Source organism: Oncorhynchus nerka, linkage group LG27, assembly GCF_034236695.1.
Source record: "Oncorhynchus nerka isolate Pitt River linkage group LG27, Oner_Uvic_2.0, whole genome shotgun sequence".
NCBI lineage: Eukaryota > Metazoa > Chordata > Actinopteri > Salmoniformes > Salmonidae > Oncorhynchus > Oncorhynchus nerka.
Window position 1 is genome coordinate 25,268,164 of NC_088422.1, and position 19,826 is coordinate 25,287,989.

Below are 19,826 nucleotides of genomic sequence, written 5' to 3' on the forward strand. Positions count from 1 at the left end.
GGTTAGAGCATTGGACTAGTAACCGAAAGGTTGCAAGTTCAAATCCCCGAGCTGACAAGGTACAAAATCTGTCGTTCTGCCCCTGAACAGGCAGTTAACTCACTGTTCCTAGGCCGTCATTGAAAATAAGAATTTGTTCTTAACTGACTTACCTAGTAAAATAAAGGTTAAAAAAAAAAATAAAAATATCTGAACCTATTATATAAATAGCATTATGGTAATGTGGCCGTATTGTCTCCTATGAGTTTCACCAAACGGACCAGTTCATAGCTGGATTCGAAACCGATCTTTTATACCTTCTCCGGAACATAAATGTTGTTCGGACCTCAAGTTCTGTGAGGTGGAAGAAATTCCTTTGTTGTCTATGAAAATTCACTCTGTCTCTATACTGCGGCCATGAGGAGATAATCTCCTCCAGGAATTTACGACCTCTCTCTGACCACAGCAGCCTAGGTGTAGGAGACAGGGAGAGCGGGATGCGGCTTGCTGTACCCAAAGAGGGAAACGTCATGACATTGGCTTTATCAATAAGTGCATCAAGGACATCGTCCCCACAGTGACTGTACCTACATACCCCAGCCAGAAGCCATGGATTACAGGCAACATTCTCACTGAGCTAAAGGGTAGAGCTGCCGCTTTCAAGGTGCGCGACTCCAACCTGGAAGCTTACAAGAAATCCTGCTATGTCCTGCGATGAACCATCAAACAGGCAAAGCGTCAATACAGGGCTAAGATTGAATCATACTACACCGGCTCCGACGCTCGTCTTACGTGGCAGGGCTTGCAAACTATTGCAGACTACAAAGGGAAGCACAGCCGCGAGCTGCCCAGTGACACGAGCCTACCAGACGAGCTAAATCACTTCTATGCTCGCTTCGAGGCAAGCAACACTGAGGCATGCATGAGAGCATCAGCTGTTCCAGGCGACTGTGTGATCACACTCTCCGTAGCCGACGTGAGTAAGACCTATAAACAGGTCAACATACACAAGGCTGCGGGGCCAGACGGATTACCAGGACGTGTGCTCCGGGCATGTGTTGACTAACTGTCGGGTGTCTTCACTGACATTTTCAACATGTTCCTGATTAAGTCTGTAATACCAACATGTTTTAAGCAGACCACCATAGTCCCTGTGCCCAAGAACACAAAGGTAACCTGCCTAAATGACTACAGACCTGTAGCACTCACGTCTGTAGCCATGAAGTGCTTTGAAAGGTTGGCAATGGCTCACATCAACACCATTATCCCAGAAACCCTAGACCCACTCCAATTTGCATACCGCCCAAACAGATCCACAGATGATGCAATCTCTATTGCACTCCACACGGCCTTTTCCCACCTGGACAAAAGGAACACTTACGTGAGAATGCTATTCATTGACTACAGCTCAGCGTTCAACACCATAGTACCCTCAAAGCACATCACTAAGCTAAGGATCCTGGGACTAAACACCTCCCTCTGCAACTGGATCCTGGACTTTCTGATGGGCCACCCCCAGGTGGTGAGGGTAGGTAACAACACATCAGCCACGCTGATCCTCAACACTGGAAAAAAGCTGTCCTTGAAATAGTCTTGATATCTTCGTCAAAAGAGAGATCAGGGTCCAGAGTAACGCCGAGGTCCTTCACAGTTTTATTTGAGACGACTGTACAACCATTAAGATTAATTGTCAGATTCAACAGAAGATCACTTTGTTTCTTGGGACATAGAACAAGCATCTCTGTTTTGTTTAAAAGTATCAAGTTTGCAGCCATCCACTTCCTTATGTCTGAAACACAGGCTTCTAGCGAGGGCAATTTTGGGGCTTCACCATGTTTCATTGAAATGTACAGCTGGGTGTCATCCGCATAGCAGTGAAAGTTAACATTATGTTTTCGAATGACATCCCCAAGAGGTAAAATATATAGTGAAAACAATAGTGGTTCTAAAACAGAACCTTGAGGAACACCAAAATGTACAGTTGATTTGTCAGAGGACAAACCATTCACAGAGACAAACTGATATCTTTCCGACAGATAAGATCTAAACCAGGCCAGAACTTGTCCGTGTAGACCAATTTGGGTTTCCAATCTCTCCAAAAGAATGTGGTGATCGATGGTATCAAAAGCAGCACTAAGGTCTAGGAGCACGAGGACAGATGCAGAGCCTCGGTCTGATGCCATTAAAAGGTAATTTACCACCTTCACAAGTGCAGTCTCAGTGCTATGATGGGGTCTAAAACCAGACTGAAGCATTTCGTATACATTGTTTGTCTTCAGGAAGACAGTGAGTTGCGGCGCAACAGCCTTTTCAATTTTTTTTGATAGGAATGGAAGATTCGATATAGGCCGATAGTTTTTTATATTTTCTGGGTCAAGGTTTGGCTTTTTCAAGAGAGGCTTTATTACTGCCACTTTTAGTGAGTTTGGTATACATCCGGTGGATAGAGAGCCGTTTATTATGTTCAACATAGGAGGGCCGAGCACAGGAAACAGCTCTTTCAGTAGTTTAGTTGGAATAGGGTCCAGTATGCAGCTTGATACTGGACAGATTTAAAGAGTCCGTAATTTGCTTTCTAATAATCATGATCTTTTCCTCAAAGAAGTTCATGAATTTATTACTGCTGAAGTGAAAGACATCCTCACTTGGGGAATGCTGCTTTTTAGTTAGCTTTGTGACAGTATCAAAAATAAATTTCGGATTGTTCTTATTTTCCTCAATTAAGTTGGAAAAATAGGATGATCGAGCAGCAGTAAGGGCTCTTCGATACTGCACGGTACTGTCTTTCCAAGCTAGTCTGAAGACTCCCAGTTTGGTGTGGCGCCATTTCCGTTCCGATTTTCTGGAAGCTTCCTTCAGAGCTCGGGTATTTTCTGTATACCAGGGAGCTAATTTCTTATGAGAAATGTTTTTAGTTTTTAGGGGTGCAACTGTATCTAGGGTATTGCGCAAGGTTAAATTGAGGTCCTCAGTTAGGTGGTTAACTGATTTTTGTCCTCTGACATCCTTGGGTAGGCAGAGGGAGTCTGGAAGGGCTTCAAGGAATCTTTGTGTTGTCTGTGAATTTATAGCATGACTTTTGATGCTCCTTGGTTGGGGTCTGAGCAGATTATTTGTTGCAATTGCAAACGTAATAAAATGGTGGTCCGATAGTCCAGGATTATGAGGAAAAACATTAAGATCCACAACATTTATTCCATGGGACAAAACTACTTGTGAGGCACTGGTTATTTATTTATTTTTTTATTACAAAAAACACAAGGGGTAACATTAAACTATTAGAACATGAAGGACAAACAATACAGCATCAAGACACTATCAAACATGTATCAGTCTTTCTGAAACAGAGCCATCCTTATGTGAGGGTGTATGTGCATGAAAGTGATATAAAATATGTCGTAGTTTCCTTTTTCATGATCACAATCTTGTGAAACCTGAACCCTCCAAGATCCCCCACACAGGAAAAAAACAAAATTAATGCCATTCCCCAACCCCAAGAACCCCCTAATGCACCGACAACCAAGAGAATGAACTAAAGAGAAAAAAGGAAAAGACAAGAAAACAGCAAACAACAATGCAAAAAAACTAACAAATAACAATTTTAAAACAAAGGACATCAAGGGCAACTGAAATCATGACAGCAATGCCAACTGTATATGTTTGTGTGCATGTCTGGCACTATTACATGTATGTGTGTGTTCTTGTATGTGTTTATTTGAATGAGAGTGTGTGTATATGTGCAAACACCTGCACGGTATCAGCCTCAAGCAACCCGGCATTAGTTATAAAAACACTGCCAAATTTACTTTTGTTGTGTTTTATTTTGACTTTTTTTTCTTCCTTTATCTTTTGACCATGTCTCCAATTCCACATACCAACCCACATACCAGCTTCCCTCAGCCCATCACAACCCTCAGCTTCCCTCAGCCCATCCCAACCCTCAGCTTCCCTCAGCTCATCCCATCCCTCAGCTTCCCTCAGCCCATCACAACCCTCAGCTTCCCTCAGCCCATCCCAACCCTCAGCTTCCCTCAGCTCATCCCAACCCTCAGCTTCCCTCAGCCCATCCCAACCCTCAGCTTCCCTCAGCCCATCCCAACCCTCAGCTTCCCTCAGCTCATCCCAACCCTCAGTTTCCCTCAGCCCATCCCAACCCTCAGCTTCCCTCAGCCCATCACAACCCTCAGCTTCCCTCAGCCCATCCCAGCCCTCAGCTTCCCTCAGCTCATCCCAACCCTCAGCTTCCCTCAGCCCATCCCAACCCTCAGCTTCCCTCAGCCCATCACAACCCTCAGCTTCCCTCAGCCCATCCCAACCCTCAGCTTCCCTCAGCTTATCCCAACCCTCAGCTTCCCTCAGCTCATCCCAACCCTCAGTTTCCCTCAGCCCATCCCAACCCTCAGCTTCCCTCAGCCCATCCCAACCCTCAGCTTCCCTCAGCCCATCCCAACCCTCAGCTTCCCTCAGCTCATCCCAACCCTCATCTTCCCTCAGCCCATCACAACCCTCAGCTTCCCTCAGCCCATCCCAACCCTCAGCTTCCCTCAGCTTATCCCAACCCTCAGCTTCCCTCAGCCCATCCCAACCACCCTCAGCTTCCCTCAGCTTATCCCAACCCTCAGCTCATCCCAACCCTCAGCTTCCCTCAGCCCATCCCAACCCTCAGCTTCCCTCAGCCCATCCCAACCCTCAGCTTCCCTCAGCTCTTCCCAACCCTCAGCTTCCCTCAGCCCATCCCAACCCTCAGCTTCCCTCAGCCCATCACAACCCTCAGCTTCCCTCAGCCCACCCCAACCCTCAGCTTCCCTCAGCTTATCCCAACCCTCAGCTTCTCTCAGCCCATCCCAACCCTCAGCTTCCCTCAGCCCATCCCAACCCTCAGCTTCCCTCAGCTCATCCCAACCCTCAGCTTCCCTCAGCCCATCCCAACCCTCAGCTTCCCTCAGCCCATCCCAACCCTCAGCTTCCCTCAGTTTATCCCAACCCTCAGCTTCCCTCTGCTCATCCCAACCCTCAGCTTCCCTCAGCCCATCCCAACCCTCAGCTTCCCTCAGCCCATCCCAACCCTCAGCTTCCCTCAGCTTATCCCAACCCTCAGCTTCCCTAAGCTCATCCCAACCCTCAGCTTCCCTCAGCCCATCCCATCTATCTCTGCTGGCCACCCGCTTCATGTTTCTATGCAACACATATCTTTCAACTATGCTATGATGTTTCACGTACAATTTGAATCTATCTAATCTAATAGAATCTACAGATTGCGTGTTGAAGATAAATACTTTTACTAAGAGTATTAGTATATTAGTAATTGACTGATTTTACTGGGCTGATGGTGCCTGCATCTGATGGTCAGTCACAGCGGTGGGATGTCGAGAGGCGCAGCGGAGGGAGAGAGCAGCAGACTGAGGGTCCGCCTCTCAACATCCCTCCTCTCTCCCTTCCCTCTACTGAAACTGATCAAAAAGGGACCATGTTGTCCAGCTGATGGCGAAACTTGAGTTGCACAGCATTATTTCTGCCTCATGCACAAATTCTTGTTGTTACTCCTATGAACAGAGAAAGTGAAATACTCCCTGATATTAAAAAGACCCAAGCCGCTAATAATAACGATGCAAGCCTATATAGTAGATACACTTTCCTACTCATTCATTACTGCTGCAGTGCTTGTTGTAGCGCTGAGTGGAAATAGGAAGAATTAGAATTTTATGGCTTTAGCTTATAAAAGTGTTGAATACAAAGTGTTCATAGTGTTGAGTAAGAAGTTAAACATGAACTCACACAAAAACAGAAGCACTTTGCTGTATTCGTTGACAGTCTCTAATAATGGATTTAAATGTTTTGAAATCTCACAGTATCAACTTTGCTATAGCTTTCTTTTATGCCTGCTATGTTACTGAGGACATGGTAATCTGAGCCATTCAACTGGCCAGAGGTAGGCCTTCAGTGCACTTGATTTGCTCTCTGTCCCGGCCGGGAAGGCAGAGTTTGTACCTTCAGACACATGAAATGGTTCAATATGGAAACAGTTTGCCTACCCAGCGCACAGGGCAGTTGAATCGGGTGCACCTACTGCCAACGGCCTGAGACTTCTCTCTGTGGGCTGATATTTCTGCATTGTGGCAGTCTCGTGGCTACTGCGTGCACCTGCAGCTTAGAGGGAACAATGAGGGATAGGGAAACGAGGTACAACATACTATGGGGAGTTGCACTCTCGCGACTTCAGTTGAAGCATTTACAATCACACCTGACAAGGTGCAGGGCCAAACGTGTTGTACCTAGGGCTGTGGCAGTCATGACATTTTGGCAGCCGGTTATTATCATGCAAAAGGATGCTGGTCTCACGATAATTTACCATTAATTAACATAAACACCAGAATCTCCAGGCCTCAATACATAGGCTACAAGCCACACACCAGTCGCTGATGCATGCCATTGGAACATCTATATTTTAAAAAGTATAATAAAACTATTGAATATACACCAATCACTAAAAATGTATTATTGTTGTCTGTTGTTTTCTTAGCCATCTTACTCATTGCATCAGCAAATTGAAGAATAACTCATTATTTCTGATTAGAAAACATATGAGAATAAGTACAAACTTCAGCACACAATGTCCAGGGGTTGAGCACACTCTACCACTTTGGGACAGTTTAGTTTGTACAAGGTAAGACTGTCTCGTTTTCCAATCATTTGATTTAGTAGCGTGAAACGTTCCGGTTCACACCGAGGCTCGGATTGAATCCGAGCCTCACGCTTATCACGTGTGGAAGGCGGGACTTCCTGCGAGGAGCGGATTATATTGACCTTGTCGGGCCTGATTGTATATCCTTCATCCAAAGTTGCGAGAGTGCGAGTATGTTTTACCGAAATTGACTGACTGAAAGGGAACTTAGACTTACGAGTGTTTTAACGATGTATCTTTTCTATGGGGAGTGGATATTTATGACGAGTGGATATTTATGACGAGTGGATAGTGCCTTTAGAGAGAATATTCGCAAAGTGCGTCGTTGAGGCATAGTGTCAGTACTGTTGAAAGAAAGGCGGTGCTGCTCTCGGATCAGCTTTTTCCATTCAAATCTTACCTTAACTGTTATGTCTCGTGGGTTTCAATGATGAGATGGGAATCAGTTCAACCATTTATCTGGAACGTGCTCGGGCTCAACATACACAACTCCCATGATGCTCTGCGGCACAACCCCAATACACAACAACTCTTCCCCTGCTTCATGAACTGTTGGAAGAGTCTGTTCTGGCCGTGCTGCTGCTCCAGTTTCAACTGTTCGTCCTGTGGCTATGGAACCCTGACCTGTTCACTGGACGTGCTACCTGTCCCAGACCTGCTGTTTTCAACTCTCTAGAGACAGCAGGAGTGGTAGAGATACTCTCAATGATCGGCTATGAAAAGCCAACTGACATTTACTCCTGAGGTGCTGACTTGTTGCACCCTCGACAACTACTGTGATTATTATTATTTGACCATGCTGGTCATTTATGAACATTTGAACATCTTGACCATGTTCTGTTGTAATCTCCACCCGGCACAACCAGAAGAGGACTGGCCACCCTTCATAGCCTGGTTCCTCTCTAGGTTTCTTCCTAGGTTTTGGCCTTTCTAGGGAGTATTTCCTAGTCACCGTGCTTCTACATCTGCATTGCTTGCTGTTTGGGGTTTTAGGCTGGGTTTCTGTACAGCACTTTGATACTGTATATCAGCTGATGTAAGAAGGGCTATATAAATAAATTTGATTTGATTGATTTGTTATCCAAGTCCAAACATCACTTATCCCTTGTAGGGTAACGGCAATTAACCTGACTATCAACAACAAAGTCTCTAGACTGTGGCATTGGCACAGGTGTAGGCATGTTTCATGGTCTGTATGACCCTCTCCACCAGCCCATTGGTAGATGGATGATACAGAGCGGACCTGATGTGCTGTACACCTTTCACCTGTAGGAAAATGGCAATTTCTTGGGACACTAGCTGCAGTCCGTTGAAGCTAACGAGTTGGAGTGGCGACCCAAACCGAACCGACTAAACACTTCTCCAAGCTTCTCGATGGTCTACCATGAGAAACATTCTCTCTTCAAATTGACCTGCAAAGTCGGCGTGTATACGTTGCACCTCCTCTTCCGGACAAACCCACGGATGAAGAGGTGCAAGTTGAGGTACGTTGTGCAAGCCTTCTGACATGTTTTCACTTTCTCCTCAATGCTTCCATCCAATCCAGGCCACACGAAGTAGCTTTGTGCGATTTTCTTCATGCGAACCATTCCACAATGATCCTAGTGTAGCAGCTGCAACACTAGTTTCCTCAGCCAAGGCGGAATAATAACTCTCCTCCCCCACAGCAGACACCTGGACTGAATTGACAGCTCAGTACTAACGAGTCGTTTCTGGTGTTTCTCCGCGATTGTGTTGAAGTGACTGGTGCGTTTTCCACTTATCTGAAGTAGAAGATGTCCACTTAGCATGACTCTGGTTTGACCACAGGTAGTGGTAACCTGGAAAGTCCATCTGTGTTGCAGTGCAGTTCTGATGTCATAGCTGTGTGCAGCAAGTGACAGAATTCCAGTGTGTGGTCCAAGCTAGTTGGATGGGCAATGACCTGTCGAAGTGCGTCAATGCCTCAGATTTCAGGAGTGTTTCCTTGGTTTTCACAAATGCTTCCACACATTACGAGTCCATTTCCATATTGTCCTGACAAAGCAACTGATGCAGCAGCTTGAGCTTTGTTGCTAAACTCAGAATAAAGCGTCCATAGTAATTCAGTAACCTCAGGAAAGAACGTAGTTCTGACGTTCTGAGGAGCTGGGGCATTTAAGATTGCCTTGACCTTGGATGGAGCCTGGATGGAGCCTGTCAATGACGTGTCCAAGGTATTCAACCGATGATTGGAATAATGCACATTTGTTTTTACGAACTCGCAGTCCATAGTTCTTCAATCTCTGTATGGTCGCATCCAAGTTCTGAAGCTCCTTCATCCATTCCAGGACAACAAGGATGTCATCCAGGTAGCATTATAATCCTGGAAATCCACTCAACATCTGGTCCATCACCCTCTAAAACAGCACTGGCGCACTTGTGATTCCAAACGGTAGATGATAGTACCTGAAGAGCCCCTTGTGTGTCACAATGGCCAGCAGCTACTTTTACTTTTACTTTTCAGCCACGTGCATCTGCAAGTAGACTTGGTAGGGGTCGATTTTGATGAACTTTTGAACCCCAGCTAAGCCTGCAAAAAAGGTAATCGATGTGTGGTAGTGGATACTGCTCAATGGACAACACGTGTTAAATGTGGCTTTAAAGTCTCCACATCCTGATTCCACCATCCTTCTTAAGAAGTGGTCAGATGGGTGTCTCCCATTCGCGCTGACTGGCTCCAGTTCTTTGTTCTTGACTAAAGCATCCAAGTCAGCCTTGACTTTTCGTCTAATAGCATACATTACGGGTTGTGCTTTCAGAAACTTTGGTTTGCTGTCTGGCTTAAAGCTAAGCTTCACTGTAATGTTTTTTCATGCTACCCAGGTCTTCAGTAAAAACTCCATGTTTCCTTAAAATGGCAGGTAGGCCTGTGTCATTGTACGCACTGATGGCCAGACCAGTGTGATTATTTCTAGCCACGAACATTCCTGTAGTGATGGATAGTCTGCTCTCACCACATAGTGACAGCTCTTCAATATGTCAGTTTAACTGAACCGTGACCTCCGTGATGCCTTTCACAGCTAAAGTCTAGCACGATGTGTGCTGGTTGAAGTGGAAGTTGTTTTAGTGTCTTTTTGTAGACTGTGTCTGACACAAGAGATACAGCTGTCCCGTGTCAATCTCCATATGCACCGGATGCCCATCTAGCAAGGGGGAGACATAGTAGCTGTGCGGCCCCCTAGCAAAAGTCAATATATTCAGTTTGCCTTCCTAGTTTTATGAGTCACTCACCTCAATGTTATCCTGATCAACAGTATAAACATCTATGTTTTCTTTGCTTGGAATGTCTCTTTCTTGTTTCAGTCTTTGACATTTTCTCTGAGCTCTTTTTGTTTCTGCAAGCTTGCTAAAATGTGGGCCTTTTTACCACAGGTGTCCTTACACCAGCATGCAGAGATGCCTGATGTCCCACTTTGCCACTGCTGAACCTCTTCAGCAGCTAGTTGCATGGACACACTGATTATGTAGCCTATACTGTAGGCTATTTATCTTTTAATGCAGTCATCTAGGTTTTACATTTGAAGCATATTTCTATCCTTCGCTTGTTTGTAAAAATTGGAAAGACATTGTGAAATTGGTATTTGTAGTCAACTTTGTTGTGAAATTATCGCTGATCACAGAGAGACAGATTAACATATTGACTATGTTTAGCGGAGATCGTCTTTGTATAAAGTGATGCAGTAGCGGAAAAACACATCTAACGACGCACTTAGCTGTTCTACGAGTGGTCTGAGGCTGTCTGTAAATAACAACACACTGGGCACCAGGTAGCCTAGTGGTTAGAGCGTTGGGCCAGTAACTGGAAGGTTGCTGGATCAAATCCCCAAGCTGACAAGGGGAAAATATGTGATTCTGCCACTGTTTCCCAGGCACTGTGGATGTTGATTAAGGCAGCCCCCTGTACTGCTCTGATGCAAAGGGGTTGGGTTAATTTCAGTTGAATACATTCAGGTTGGACAACTGACTAGGTATCACCCTTTTCCAGGGGAGGATGGCTCATAATAATGGCTGGGATAGAGCGAATGGAATCAAGTTCAGGGGCATTGTTAAATTGCCTGAAGCCTTTCAATATCTGTCTGTCTCTGACAAGTCTTCATGTATAATTACTTGTTAAATTTGAAATTACTTTTCAACTCCACATTGTACACATCCATAGTAATCGTATTATAGTAGGCCAGAGGTTCATTGTATTGCCTCTGTAATGGGGAATATACATTACCGGTTGTTTCCACAGTTTTCCTGAATGAATCGCATTCTACTAAATGGGCCACAAAATAAGTATTACATTGAGACTCTGTGCTGCAAGAATATGACTAACAATAGCTTGGGTAAGAATTGCAATTGTGATGCACAACTCTGAAATGTAGAGCAATGCATGTCATCACCACTTTAGGAGTTCCACCTGCTCCTTTGTGTTATGAGGGAAAGCAACATTAATATTCAAATCAAACTGTGGATTTCAAAAACAGGGATTACATTTTGAGGAACAGCAAATTGGTGGATGGGCCTCTGATAGAAACCTAACGTTATTGCGCTCGTTTTATCCAGGCTATGTCGTGAAATAATTGGCTACGGCCACTCATCGACAGATGTATGCAAATTTAATCAGTGCACTTTCATTTTCCCCCAGTAAATCTGAAAATATGTAAAGAACGTTATTACCATGAATTGTGGAGTTTCCCTCATGTCTTCAATCGGGACAACGACCAGTATAATCCCTGTTATTCCCATTAGCAGGATAACCACGGCCGGGGCTATGACTTGGTCGTATCGGGTACTCATGAGGCTGCTGCTTCTGACAGAGACCGAATCAGTTTCTGATGCCAGCAATCATAAAATTAACATGCATAAGATTAACATGCGAACCCATGCACAAGTGATGTGAAAGGTTTGTGTGGAGAAAGTGCAGATGTGGGTTTGGCCAGATATATTGGCCTTTCAACACCTGACCTGATTACAGGAGGAGTTTGTTTTCTTGTCGATTTTCTTGAAAATCGGCCCATTTTCTATAGCCTATTGACTCTATACCAGGGATGGTACCTTAACTTCCTCAGGAGAATAGATTATTGGATTGAATAACAGTGTTTAGTAGGATGAAAGTCCTAATGGGGAACGAATGTAATTATGATTTGGATATTCACAGAGGGTGAGAAATATGTATTAAATGAGAATGATAATTAAAACAGGTTTTATGTACAACGACACAACCACCATGATAAACTAAACCGCTACATGTCCTAAAGACCAGCAAAATGCTTCAGTTCCCCATGAATGTTCTTATCCACAAGACCAGTTCCTTCAGTGGTTGACACTCATTATATTTTGTAATTCATGCAGATTGTCAGTCAGCTATGGTATAATGATGCCCTGCAGTTGATCTGAAGCTACAGATGTTTCCTCTGGGAACAATATACATAGAGTGAGAGTGAAATCTGGAAGGACACACACACATAGACACACATAGACACACACACACACACTACACTGTGCTGCCATTCTTTGATATTTTGACAATATTACAGCAGGACCACACACACACTCAATGTAAAAAATCCCAGCTAGCAGATAACGTTCTGAGAACCATATCCCACGGGGCAAAAACTGGTAGAATCAACCATGTTTCCACATAAATTCAACCCCCAAAAACATTCTCTGCATATTTAAGAAACTTGACAAAAAAACATTATTTTGTTGGTATTTCCTTACTTTAACAGAACGTTTCGTAAACGTTCAAACATGGTTACGTTTCATTTACATTTGGATCATTTTCAAGGAACGTTCTCCAACTGGTTTGACATTGGGAACGTTCTCAAATAATTCAGAGAACGTTAAGAAAGAACGTCATTCTGTGGGAATTTGAGTACTTTGGCATAACATTTCCTACGGGTTTCCTCATGGTTCTATTTAAAGTAATGTTCACACATTGTTCTGTGAACGTTAGAATCAGTGTTCATCTGTGAGAATTTCAGTACTTCAGCATAATGTTTCCTATAGGTTTCTTTATGGTTCGATTTAAAGTCATGTTCTCACATTGTTCCAAGAACATTAAGAAGCAACATTTTTCTTCTGTGGGAATTTTTGAGTATAATGTTTCCTACAGGCTTCCTCACAGTTTTTTTTGAGTCATGCTCTCATATTGTTCTGAGAACATTAAGAAAACTTTCCATAAAAAGGAAAGAAAACTTTAGTATGGTTCAGAGAAAGTTCAGAGAATGTTAAAACATTCTCAGCAGCAACAAAACTCTCTCTATCCTCTATCTTAAGTGTGTTCGGGTGTGTTGGCCGCACGCACTAATTGGTCACACCTGATCTTAAAGAGTGCTTGCTTCCTTTTGAAAAGGGTCGTTTTGAATATACTAAAATTAGCAGGTTTGTATGATTTTTAAAAAGATGGCATGCTAGCTCCATCCTGGTGGCTCAGTGGACTAATTCCATGGATAGAGAACAGAAGATCATAGGTTTGAATCTCACTGATTTATTTATTTCACCTTTATTTAACCAGGTAGGCCAGTTGAGAACAAGTTCTCATTTACAACTGCGACCTGGCCAAGATAAAGCAAAGCAGTGAGACACAAACAACACATAGTTACAGATGGGATAAACAAACGTACAGTCAATAACACAATGGAAAGTCTGTATACAGTGTGTGCAAATGTATTAAGATTAGGGAGGTAAGGCAAAAATTGGCCATAGTGGCAAAATAATTACAATTTAGCAATTAAACACTGGTGATAGATGTACAGTAGCTGGTTGAGTATTGAAATGTATAAGGTGTTTGTTACTCTTTATATCTTATCATATGCTATCTCTTCTCACCTCAGATGCCTGCCTTATATGCCATTAAAGGAACAATGAAGATTCATCAGGTTATCAGTGTCTCACCAGGCCAGATAAAATACAGGGACATTACTTGTCTGTGCAAGAAGGATAGTGGCATGTTGGACTGTCCTTGTTTTCAGCTCAAAGAGGCAACTCCGGGTGACCCTGCAGCATCTAACCAGCTCCCTGCATCTCATGACAAGGCTGGCGTCTCATGACAAGGCTGACACCACATGGTGACCTGGCACCATTGAACTTAATCACGTAGGGGAGTGGTGTGTTGTCAATTATGACCATGAAGGATACCCTGGCATCATCATGGATGTAGAGGAACATCACATTAAGGTGAAGTGCATGCACCGGAATGGCATCAACAAATTCTTCTGGCCAAGTCCAAAGGAAGATATTTGTTAGTAGTCAGTTACATTGTCAAATGTCAAGAATTTGTGTAATGACACGAACAACACCACACAATTATAAACTTGGATAAAATATCATTAATACATGTCTCAATTTAGAAAGATAAGATGCAAATGAGATGAAGTTGTCATGCCCTGATCTGTTTCACCTGTTCCTGTTATTGTCTCCACCCCCTCCAGGTGTCGCTTATTTTCCCCAGTGTATTTAAAAAATATATATACAGGGTGTATATATATTTCACCTTTATTTAACCAGGTAGGCTAGTTGAGAACACCTTTATTTAACCAGGTAGGCTAGTTTAGAACACCTTTATTTAACCAGGTAGGCTAGTTTAGAACACCTTTATTTAACCAGGTAGGCTAGTTTAGAACACCTTTATTTAACCAGGTAGGCTAGTTTAGAACACCTTTATTTAACCAGGTAGGCTAGTTTAGAACACCTTTATTTAACCAGGTAGGCTAGTTTAGAACACCTTTATTTAACCAGGTAGGCTAGTTTAGAACACCTTTATTTAACCAGGTAGGCTAGTTTAGAACAAGCTCTCATTTGCCACTGCGACCTGGCCAAGATAAAGCAAAGCAGTTCGACACATACAACAACACAGAGTTAAACATGGAATAAACAAACATACAATCAATAATACAGTAGAAAAGTCTATATGCAGCATGTGCAAATGAGGTAGGATAAGAGAGGTAAGGCAATAAATAGGCCATGGTGGCAAAGTAATTACAATATAGCAATTACACACTGGAATGGTAGGATGTGCAGAAGATGAATGTGCACATAGAGATACTGGGGTGCAAAGGAGCAAGATAAAAAAAAATACAGTATGGTTGATGAAGTAGTTGGATGGGCTATTTACAGATGGGCTATGTACAGGTACAGTGATCTGTGAGCAGCTCTGACAGCTGGTGCTTAAAGCTAGTGAGGGAGAGTCTCCAGCTTTAGTGATTTTTGCAGTTCGTTCCAGTCATTAGCAGCAGAGAACTGGAAGGAGAGGAGACCAAAGGAAGGATTGGCTTTGGGGGTGACCAGTGAGATATACCTGCTGGAGCGCGTGCTACGGGTGGGTGCTGCTATGGTGACCAGTGAGCTGAGATAAGGCGGGGATTTACCTAGCAGAGACTTGTAGATGACCTGGAGCCAGTGGGTTTGGCGACGATTACGAAGCGAGGGCCAACCAACGAGAGCGTACAGCTCGCAATGGTGGGTAGTATATGGAGCTTTGGTGACTAAACGGATGGCACTGTGATAGACTGCATCCAATTTGTTGAGTAGAGTGTTGGAGGCTATTTTGTAAATGACATCGCCGAAGTCGAGGACCAGTAGGATGGTCAGTTTTACGAGGGTATGTTTGGCAGCATGAGTGAAGGATGCTTTGTTGCGAAATAGGAAGCCGATTCTAGATTTAATTTTGGATTGGAGATGTTTAATGTGAGTCTGGAAGGAGGGTTTACAGTCTAACCAGACACCTAGGTATTTGTAGTTGTCCACATATTCTAAGTCAGAACCATCCAGAGTAGTGATGCTGGACGGGCGGGCAGGTGCAGGCAGCGATTGGTTGAAGAGCATGCATTTAATTTTACTAGCATTTAAGTGCAGTTGGAGGCCACGGAAGGAGAGTTGTATTGCATTGAAGCTCGTCTTCAGGTTAGTTAACACAGTGTCCAAAGAAGGGCCAGAGGTATACAGAATGGTGCTGTCTGCGTAGAGGTGAATCAAAGAATCACCAGCAGCAAGAGCGACATCATTGATGTTTTCAGAGAAGAGAGTCGGCCTGAGAATTGAACCCCGTGGCACCCCCATAGAGACTGCCAGAGGTCCGGAAGACAGGCCCTCCGATTTGACACACTGAACTCTATCAGAGAAGTAGTTGGTGAACCAGGCGAGGCAATCATTTGAGAAACCAAGGCTGTTGAGTCTGCCAATAAGAATGTTTTGATTGACTGAGTTGAAAGCCTTAGCCAGGTCGATGAATACGGCTGCACAGTAATCTCTCTTATCGATGAAGGTTTTGATATCGTTTAGGACCTTGAGCGTAATGCCATGCCATTATAAAAAAGAAATATGTTTGCATGAATGACTAAGCAAATTCATTTCCATGTGTACTTAGAGTTCAAAACAGTTAAAGATGCACTATGTAAAAATCACTCCTCCAGTTCATAATTGCTCAAATTATTTTTGTTTGCTTATTTTCAGTTTGTGACAAAACAAGCAGTCATTGTGTAGAGAATCATTGTACCGTCTAAACCGCTGTGAAATACTGTATATTTTCAGTAACCCAAAATATTATATTTTCAGCTGTTTGAAGTTGGCATACAAAACAGAAAGTTAAAGACAGAAAAACGTAACTTAAGAACAGGAAGCATAGAAATAGTGCACAAAGAACATGTCTACTGTTTCTTAGACTTGCTTTCGATGAGAATAACAGCTCTATAACACAAATTCCTTTGTGAATTTGGTCAGGTTGCCTAAAAAGTTACATATTGCAGCTTTAAAGCTGTCATTCTTATTGAAAGCAATTCATAGAAGTGGTAGATCTGTTCTATGTGCCCTATTTCTATGCGTCCTGTTCTTAAGTTTAATTTTTGCATCTTTTACTTTCTGTTTTATACACCAGCTTATATTTTTGGTTATGGAATATATATTTCAAAGCGGTTTAGATGGTACAATGATTCTCTACACAATGACGGCTTGATTTGTCACATGAACTGAAATTAGGCAAACTATTAGAATTTTTGCGAGCAGAAAATGACTGAGCGATTTCTGTATATTGCACCGTTAGACCAAACTAATCTATCAGTGTTATTGTCTTATTGAAAACTTTTCTCAAAATGTTTTTTAATTAATTTCAAATAACCTATAACTTCCATTCTCAGAACATAATAAAACCTCCCAGGAAACATTCTCAGAACCTCCCTTCAACCTAAAAATGTTTGTTCTCAGAACAGGCAAAATTTTCACTTCCGTTCTCAGAATGTAAAAAGTTATGGGTTCGTTCCCAGAACAAATGGAAAACCAAAGACTTACTTTCCCACAACTTCCAAGGAACCAAATTTGCTAGCTGGGATGTTTTTGTGAAATTATCATTAGGATGAAGTACACTATAAGTCACCCTCTTGAGGTACAATGGTGTCATCACAACTTGTTTTTGAACGATGATGCAAAACATCTACATTTGTTTGGTACAAATGTTTTACATGTTTGTTGTCTGCTCTGTACTTGATCTCTCTATTGGTCAGTTTTTGCTGCCCTGAAACAGTGGAATAATTCAATATCGAGATCGATATAAATGCTAGACTGTTGAAAAAGTTATGACCTAAATTCTTTGTCATATGTAACATTTTACTGTCAACTTAGTTCCATTTGAAATGTTTCTCTAATTTGAACCAGTGGAGGGTGCTACTCTCTCACAATTCCACGTGAGGCAACCTAAAGGCATATCCTGCCCTATGCCTTGAGAAACAATTACCCAACTCTGGTTAATTCAACCACAACTGAACCAGCAGTAACCCACATTCCATGTCTATCTGTCTTCATTGGTGTCCATGCTTCTTTCAACAGCAGAGACTGTGAGACTAATCATCCATCAATATAGCATGGCGACCTGGGTTAAATGCAGCTGTCAGATCCATACAAATTAGGCATATAATTCTGCTCATCTGCTTGCAGATGTCAAATAATTCATTTTGAAAGGAGTTTGATTTCTTTTAAACCAATAGAATGTCACACCTCCCGGTGAGCCAGTTACCTCAGGTTGTGTTTGTTGAGGTTTCATTTTGATGAAGAGGAGCTGTGCTTTCTAGTCTGTCTTCAAAGGCGGAATTAATGTGTGGTTACAGTAGATTGGCACAGGTCATTTATAAGATTGTATCCGTGTAGACTCAATAAAATTAAGTGAAAACATTGATTCTGATAATGGTCCTTGATGTTGCTGGTAATAGATTGTGCTGCTTGTGGATGATCATATATTTTTCTTGTCTTATTTGTTGGTCAAATCAGTTACATTGATGCAAATGCATCGATGCGACATTGTAACAGTTGCAAAATCCTCACTAACCAAGATATTTCCTGTATGTTACACTATGTGTGGTCTGGTGTAAAGGGAATTTCACAATATTATTTAGGAGCCAAATTAGTTTAATATATATAAATATATATATACAGTATGTTTGATGTGTCCCAGAATATCCAGCAGTATAACAGAATCTAGCCAAGCCTCCCCCGATGCTTGCGCTCCATTCTGACCAAGACAGTGTGTGGTTTGGCGTTCATGCCGAACTGTAGATGACACTGGAGCTGGTGACTTGCACTGGAGTTGGGTGAGGGGTGAGATGCACAGTGCTTGATTGCCTGAACAGAGCAGAGGGACAACACAACACAAATGGCGGAGAGGTGAAGAGGTTAGGAACATAATTCTGAAATGCACAGATAAATCAAGAGTGTCCAGCTAGTCAGGCAGGGCCTCTCCTCTCTCCTGCAGGGCCAGCTCTGGTCCAACCACCAACCACCTGATGTTTCCTTTCCAAACACAATACTGTCAATGTCCCATCCCCCGGGCCTGGTAGCTGGGCCCTAAGGACTTACACAGGCTGCTGCTGCACATTGGAGGGCCAGGGCACCAGCAGGGCATTCACACCTTGTTAAGTTTTACAACTTGTGCATTTGTCGACCCCAGTCCTCTATTGCCCCCGTTGACTGAAGCAAGCCTTTGAAGTGACCTTCTCCATGCAGTAGGGTGATAGAGAAAGTCAGTGTGAAAATTCTCCCTTATGGATGTGAACGATGCAACATTGACGACATGCATACATCATATCGGCAACTGACGCAGGCAGATAAAATATAATATAGGTGACAATTGTTTGCCACTTACAAAAATAAATAAATACAATTTATAAAGAAGTTAATCAACCAAGTGTAAGAAATTATGTCAATACTCTACATTTGTCCAAATAGCATACGTTTAATTAAAACACAGATAGACAAAGGTAGTTTTATCTACCGTAAAACTACATAAGACTGACACTTTGGTGAATAGTTACTTATAAGTGATGCATACAGTAACACAGGGAGCAGAACTAACAGAGATATTGCATGCCACACATGTCAAGCTGTGGAATCTTTGTGACTTTTAGAAGGTTCATCACTACAGTCTACAAATCCGTCTATTGTATGCTGGAATTTATAGTGAAAAAGTGTTTCTGTTTAACTACGGTTTCTATGTAGGACATGATGTCAGTTGATGTTAGTTGTGGCTTGCATGGATTGCTTCACTTTTGTTCTGAAATTCTTTCCCTTTTACCTGTACATGAGAGACTGTTGTAAATGGCATGAAGGAATGCCTATTCAAGTGATTAAAGGAGCAGAAAACAGGTGATATTGTAGAGTAGGGGGTACTTGGTATGTGAAGACTGACTTCTTGAGCAGGGAAAAGAGTGAAACCCCAGTCATATAGGTGAAAGTATGAACCTAACAACACGGTGGAAAGGACACCTTTAGTCCTCCAGCACATGGCCATTCTTTTACAAGTTCTACTGTTATTTGTGTCAACCACTCATCACTCACAAAGTAGTTTGGAATGGTATCTTGGTCAAAATGGTCTCAGTAAAAAGGTATCCTGGTCAAAATGGCCTCAGTAAAAAGGTATCCTGGTCAAAATTGCCCCAGTAAAAAGGTATCCTGGTCAAGATGGCCTCAGTTAAAATATATCCATGTCAAAATGGCCTCAGTAAAAAGGTATCCTGGTCAAATTGGCCTCGTTAAAAAGGTATCCTGGTCAAAATGGCCTCAGTAAAAAGGTATCCTGGTCAAAATGGCCTCGTTAAAAATATATCCTGATCAAAATGGCCTCAGTATAAAGGTATCCTGGTCGAAATGGCCTCAGTAAAAAGGTATCCTGGCCAAA